Source organism: Electrona antarctica (genome assembly GCF_951216825.1).
Source record: "Electrona antarctica genome assembly, chromosome: 11".
NCBI lineage: Eukaryota > Metazoa > Chordata > Actinopteri > Myctophiformes > Myctophidae > Electrona > Electrona antarctica.
This window is the reverse complement of record NC_136792.1, coordinates 3,320,890-3,329,035: the sequence shown is the minus strand read 5'-3', so window position 1 is coordinate 3,329,035 and position 8,146 is coordinate 3,320,890.

The following is an 8,146-nucleotide window of genomic DNA, read 5'->3' as shown; positions in this document are numbered from 1 at the left end:
ACACTCCTCTCTCTCTCTCTCTCTCTCTCTCTCTCACTCTTCTCTGTGTGCGGGTCTCATAACAGTAGACAGTGTTGCCAGATTCTGTGACAGAAATAAGCGACCGTTCTGTGTAAACAAGCCAAAAGAGCGACGTGTTTTTGTGAGCTTGTAGATCGGCTATTTCCACGTGATTTTTTTTTAACACAAATCTGGTATGGGGGTCCCTCCTTACATGGGCAAAAATATATTTAGATGACGTAGTAGGGTCCTTGGACCAGGGGTCATCAATATGTCCTTCGACAAATGTGTCTGTGGCAAAGACTTGGTCTTGTGCGGAACATTTTAGATTTTCTGTTTTACACACCATTAGAATGTTCTTATTTTGATCATAACACCAACATGCTGAATGTTAAGTCTCCAGGTTTTCGTATTCTTTCTTATTCATTCCTTATTTATATGTACTAGACCTGTACGTGCCCGTCGCAGTCGGCCACCGGCTTACTTGGGAACGTTGCAACTTACCTAATGATATACGTTGTCATCATAGCACCCGTCTGCCGGTGTCCCACATGGAGACTACAAACTGAAAAGTGTATTTGGCAATCAATTCGGCCCACTGGCAGAGCCTGATTGGTTGAGCCTCAATTAGCTGAGGCAGAGGCTGGAAATTGCACAGCTGAAAGGAGTTGGCCTCATTAGGCCCACTGGCAGAGCCTGGCCCAGGTGAAAGGAGTTGGCCTCATTAGGCCCACTGGCAGAGCCTGACCCAGGTGAAAGGAGTTGGCCTCATTAGGCCCACTGGCAGAGCCTGACCAGAGCCTTCTGTTGTGGTTCTGGAGAAGCGTGGGTCCGACCGACTCGATACCGGGCACTGCACTCCACTCCTATATGGGACGGACGACTACCGGCGATAGCAGGCGAACAGGCGATGGCCTAAAAGTGGGCGGAGCAACGTTGCCCGCTGTTAAAACGTAGTGAGAGTGTTCAAATGAAACCAAATGGACGTGTAAGGGTCCATTTGGTTCCATTTGAACCTAGTTAGTTACAGACCTGTTATGGTCATTCAAGGCTATCTATTTGTGTTTCTGGTAGGCCTATTGTCCACTAATTTTGCATGTCCGAGGCAAAAATGTAATGTTGACAAAAATGTTGACCCATTCCCCAGCTGCCCAACTACCTGTTGTTTTGGGGAGCGCTGGTTTCAGTCCATTCAACCTCCTCTTGTGAGTTGGCTAGTGAGATGCACCCTAGGAGACATTTATACTTCAAAACGCAACAGTATTGCGCACAGAGAACAGCTGATATACAAGCTCACATCGCATCGCAGATGCGACTGTTGTGAGCGTAGAGGTCTGCGTGCGCGACACCATCGCTGGACGAAGCATAAATTATACTTGATGGGCTGCAGGTGCGCGTGCAGCCGTGCACAAACAGGCTCTGCTGCCGTGATCATGAGCGCACCTCCCGTTCTTATGACAGCGACTGGAGGTGTGGTTTTGAGGACAACTGTTTTGAATTGCTATTATTGTTCAAACACAACAGAAACCAATGATTATATATTTCAAGGGCGAGAGATCACAATACAAATCCTAATCATTCTTCCTCCACACTGGGAGAAAAACAGCACCTGAAAGTTTGATGGGGCATTTTTTACACATGAGTGCAGTTAGAACTTTTCCATTGCATCTTATGAGTGTTCTTCTGCTGCCTTTATGCGCGCTTGCTGTTTCTTATCAGTGTGACGTCGTCGTCTATACAATTAATAATCTGGGGTTCCTTGTCCTCGACATGGTTTGATTGATTGATTGAAGTATTTATTAACATTTTGGAGAATTACAGTACATTTCAATTTTCATTACACAAAGCATTACACTTGTTTACAATACGGTCCACCATTTTCAATTCATGGAAATGTCACTGGGTGAGAATCACTGGTTTAAACAACATTAACTCGATAACCAAGCCTCCATAAACGGCAACCCGCAATACTACCAATATTTACAAGCAACTTTACAGAAAAACAAGCCCAAAGTCGCTTATAATAAGCGAACATGGCAACACTGCTGTATGGGCGTCTCATAGCAGTAGAGTGAGGAGGAGGGGCGAGCGGGCTGGTAACATGGCTGCTCTTAAAGAGACAGGCAGACCAGTGGTGGAAAAAAGTACCTACTCAAAATGTTTTACTTAAATAAAAGTATAAAATGCTGAAATGTAGATGTTACTCCGTTAGCCTACAAGTAGAAGAAGTGCCATATTCAACATGCACTTACTTACTTACTAAAAGTACAAAAGTATCAGCATCAAAATGTACTTAAAGTAACTACTAAAAGTTAAAGTACTCATATTGCAGAATGTCCCATTTCACAAGTTCAAAATTTCTACAAACTCATTTGAAAATAGCCGATCTACAAGCTAAAGCAAAGCAAAAAGCAAAGTTACTATATTTACCCAGGGTAACTGGACTAAGCATCAGATACTTGTTTACAGCCAGGCCCTGCTCATAGAACATTTCATGGTAGTGGTTCAATGCCTTGCTCAAGGGCACTTCAGCGTTGGTAATTTTCCAATGGGAGTCACATGGTTTGACACAACATTTGTGTTGTATGGCTTTCGGCTGTGTTTCGACTGCCCCCCTCCCCCTCATACAACACAAATGTTGCGTCAAACCATGTGACTCCCATTGGAAATGCATTGCGAGCTTGCATCAGCTATACATCTCATACAACAAGCATACATCAATCTGTTGCGAAGGTGTGAGTCAGGCCTAAGTATGCAGAAGAGGTACATTTCAAGCACAACGATACAGAAACTGTTAACTGTGGACGACACCATAATAAAGCATTACACTTGTTTACAATAGGGTCCACCATTTTCAATTCAGAATACATGTAGGCCTACTACTACTATACACCGGACCCCCAGCTCTCACATCATCTCGCATCACATAATCATCACATCACATAATCTCACACACTGTGAGCTTGTAGATCTGCTATGTTCAGCATGCGACAATACATTTTGGCATCATGGCTCTATATGTCCAACAAAGTAACATATGATGTCCCCAGCAGGGGGTGCTGTAGAAGCAGAGAGAACAGCAGCTATTTAATATCACACTCATGACTATCAAATTATTCTTTGCATTGTCCACGTCCTACAAGAAGTAAGTATAAGTGTAAGTAAGTAAGTAATAAACACATGATTGATTGAATGAATGAATGAATGAATGAATGAATGAATGAATGAATGAATTAATTAATTAATTCATGCATACATTGTCCTTAACCACTTTAGCATTATAGCCTACTTTGTCATACCATAAATAGTGAAAATACAAAAGCCATTTTGTGGTTAAAAAAAAGAAAAATAAAGCCCATCATAACACCAAGATGCTGAATGTTAAGTCTCCAAGTTTTTCTCCAGCCTCAGTGGTCCAGGCACCTTGGCTGGTAATCCAGTCTGGCAGTGTGCCGCGGGTTCGACTCCCAGACAGCCTGTACGGCATGTCTCAAAAATTATACAACAGGTTGTTTCGAAGAAGCAATCTGATTGGTTGAAACAGCTCCTAGCCGTTCCTTAAACCAGCGCAAAGGAACACCTAATCAAAACAAAGATTTCAGCTGTATTTTTCTCCCAGAGCGCAGCAGACTCGGTGGCTAGGCTAGCGAGTTTCTTGGGACATTTGTGGTCGTATAGTGGCGTATGGGGGCAGCGGTGGCCGAACGGTTTGCGGAGCGGTCTTGTTATCGGAAGGTCGCCAGTTCGTATCCCCGGACCGGCATGTTAAAATTACCACCGCTGAAGTGCCCTTGAGCAAGGCATTGAACCCCTACCATGAAATGTTCCAGGGTCTGGCTGACCAGGGTCTGGCTGTAAACAGGTTCGTCGAGCGTAGTCCATTCACCCTGGGTAAACAAATAACTTTGCTTTAACTTTGCTTTGGCTACATCTGTCATTAAAAAAATATGATTTTTCAGCGATTATCTGTTGTATAATTGCAATATTAGACTTGAGGGTGTTAATTTATCGTCATTAATGCACTTCTGCGATACCTTAATATATAATATAGGCGAAAGCCACAAAACAACATAAAAAAATAAAAATAATAATCAAGCCATCCAGGCTCCTGGTGAATCATGGCCATAAAACGTACTCGTCTACTCACGCGTTTGAGAGTTGTTATGCTGCTTGATTCAATATTGACATTATTCGATAGTCATTATCAGACTCGCCCCACCAAGCCCATTGACCTTCAAACTTCTGCATGTTAGCCATGTTAGACTGATTGAAATGAAAACACACGTTCCTATTCCTATCCTACTGTAGCTGCTTCTGGTGACCGATTGTCCTTCTAAAACACGTTAGATAAATTGAAAACACACCTCCCTGCTTCGGATGACTGGTATTGTACTAATAAAATAGGGCTTTATTGGTTAATGTATGTTTAAATAATCCCAAACTATAATAACTTGCAACTACATTTTTCATTTTTTTTTATTTTATTTTGTTATGATCAATCAATCGAGTGTATTGCGGCTTGGATCAATGGAACTAACACAGTATCCACGCACGCACACACACACACACACACACACACACACACACACACACACACACACACACACACACGCACGGCAAATTTATAACAATATGTTCTTATATCAATGTTATACTGTATCATCATTCAAAGCTTGTTTTGCCAATTATTTTGAGGCCCACTTTCAATAACCTTGTGGCCCACCAATGGTCCCCGAGCCGCAGGTTGAGAATTACTGGAATAGTAGTTCTCAACAGTACAGTATAAAGTATCAAACAAATGTAAATAGTCCAGTATTAAGGAAATGTCCCTTGTTATTGTTCGTTGGGTAAATTCAATATACTTTACACCACAACAGTGTCAGAACAATGTTGGTCTCTAAGCTGATTATCTATCTTTATGTGTTTACACAGTAAATAGACTGCGTGCGTGCGTGCGTGCGTGCGTGTTTACAGCACAAACCAGCCGAGCTCATGTGTTGAATCGACTGATTTCTTTTCCGATATGTCAAGAGCATGGCAAGGACATTGTTTTGGTGCTATTGCTTAGACTCAAGTGTTTGACTAGCTGTTGCTGTTTTACATTAAATGTCCCATAAACTATTCAATCAAGCCAAACATGTTGAGATATAACCCATGCAGTGGTGCATGAGAAACATTATTTTCTTTCCTTTTCTGACCAATTCAACCACTTTCAACCTTAGGCTATCTTCAAATAATTGGTCCGACTCCACACTGATGCTCATTAAAATATTTCTGTGTATAAAATGGTAAATGGTGCATTTATATAGCACCTTTATCCAAGGCGCTTTACAGAGATTGTGCATTACATTCACCCATTCACACACACATTCATACACCGATGGCAGCGGAAACCATGCAAGGCACCAACTAGCACATCGGGAGCAATTAGGGGTTCAGTGTCTTGCTCAAGGACACTTCGACAGTAACTCTGGGGGAGCCCGGGTTCGAACTGGCAACCTTACGGTTAACATCCAGGCACTCTACCCCTGAGCCACCGCCACCCCTGTGTATACTCTCATTGGAGGGCTGTATAGTTCAGAGGCCTGCCTACCAGAGTACCAGTGTTTTTTTGTTTGAATTAGTGTCAATAGCATTATTGGCAATATAGCTTCTATTTCAACAAGCTAACTTTCCAGGAAGAGAGAGGCTGTATGTGTTATGGTTTTCCTTGAATCCCCATCGATGATGTCACTGACTGGTAGCCTATGGCTTTCTGATCAGTCCAATGAGACACAGAGTGATGCACGTGACATCATCATACCCGGAAGTTATGCGGGAATGTTGCAATCGAGTGGCAAAAAACTACTTTCTGGCCTTGACAGCCCATACATCCAAACAGAAAAGTCTGTTTGGAACTGTACGGAAAGCTTGAATTATCTTCTATCTACAAAGGCGTTTGTTTCATAAAAAAATCCTTCATAGACATGTTACGAGCTACTTTTTCGCGCAGGTGATTGTGACAGAGTTTTGGAAGTGTCCGTTGAAATCATTCAACCTTTGACCTCACAGCTCATCTCAACTGAATCTTTATTTATAAAGCATGTTTAAAAGGAGCGTGGCCGACCAAAGAGCTGTACAAGGTCAATAACACAATCAAGAATAAGAGAATAGATCGACAAAGATAGATTAACAAGATCAAAACGTAGTATACACAGATGCAATACAGAAAAGAAGGCTAAACACAGTAACACAGACAGTGGTTCCCAAACTTTTTCATGTCAAGGACCCCCAAATTGACACTAATTAGCCCACGGACCCCCATTTGAAAAGATAATGCCAGAGAACCCAGTGGGACAATACTTTTACAGCTCTAGCAGTGATTCTCAACCCCGTAAAATTTCAAGGACCCCTAGTTTGACATGCATTAGTCTATAGACCCCCGTTTAATGGCATTTCTATCTCTGGGACCCCCAATTTAAATAGTAAAATCAATGTTAATTTATCTCTGAGAGTGGACATTCATTCAGCTTGTTAACAAGTTAAATATGGGGAACCACACAACATCAGTATAGCTCAGAAAACTCCTGATACAGAACAGTTTTTCCCCCTCGCATGTGCACGCACGTGGCATCGCCCCTTTGATCTGAAAACTCCTGATACAGAACAGTTTTTCCCCCTCGCATGTGCACGCACGTGGCATCGCCCCTTTGATCTGAAAACTCCTGATACAGAACAGTTTTTCCCCCTCGCATGTGCACGCACGTGGCATCGCCCCTTTGATCTGTGCCATGTGCACGCACGTGGCATCGCCCCTTTGATCTGTGCCATGTGCACGCACGTGGCATCGCCCCTTTGATCTGTGCCATGTGCACGCACGTGGCATCGCCACCTTTGATTTGTGCACGCATGTGGCATCGCCCCTTTGATCTGAAAACACATGCCGAAAAAAGAAAAGCTAATTTATGTCACTGGTAGAAATGCTCCGTTATACAAGTAGAAGTCCGGAATTCTAAATTTACTTTGAGTAAAAGTACAAAAGTATTGGTATATCAAAATGTACTTTAAAGTACCAAAAGTAAAAAGTAGTCATTGAGCAGAATGTCCCAGTTCAAGTTTTCGAATGTATACAAAAGGTCACATCTTGACGCACTGTGAGCTTGTAGATCGGCTGTTTTCATATGGCTGAAATGGTTAATGTGCGTTTTGTAATAATCATCAAAATCTACAAAGTAACTAGTAACTAAAGTTTTTTCCAGTAAAAAGTACAATATTTGTATCTGAGATGCAGCCTATAGTGGAGTAGACGTATTCTACTGTATGTATTTTTCAATTATGTCTTTTTTTATTATTCTAAATGTAATACCTAAGAAATACTGAAATTATCTTCCAAGCTCACAACATATTGCGATGGATGCAATGTGAACTTTTTTTCTTTTTTACAAATTGACCCTAGTGAACCCCCCCCCCCAGTAAAACAAGCAGCAAGCAGCATCTGGGATTTAACAACAAAATTAAGACAACCAACACTTTACACAAAAATTACTCTTTGGACGTGTTGGTTTTTAAGTCCAGCGCCTCCCTGTGAGTGGGTGGGTGGGTGAGTAACCTGAAATAGCTAGTTGCATAGGATCAAAAGGTGTGTTCGTTTTGTAGCATATCAAATGTTTAATTAAAAGTATCAATACTGCAGTATAGAAATACATTGTTACAAGCAAAAGTCTGGAATTCAAAATGTACTTGATCAAAAGTACAAAAGCATTGGCATCAAAATGTACAGTATTATGCAGAATATCCCATTTCAAGGTTTCAAATGTGTAAGTAGTTTTCGAATAAGTAAGTTAACTGTTAAGTTATAAGTGGCAAGTCATGGTGGCAAGACTAACTGTTCAGGAGAGGAGAAAAACTGATTTTGTTTTTATCCAAAATGAGTTAATAGCACAGGCAGACTCTTCACATACCTACAGTAACTAGAGCATCTCTGAAATAAGTGTCAGAGCTGAAATCGACATTAAATATGAAATAAATGCTTAAACATGTAGCTAGGTGTAATGTTAGAGTCCACAGAAGTGAACCTTTCAAGCCTGTTTTCTCAACTCGCTGTTTCTCTGCAAGACATTACTCTAGATAAGCCATATCTCCAAAACTGGTCGGTCAAACTGAACAA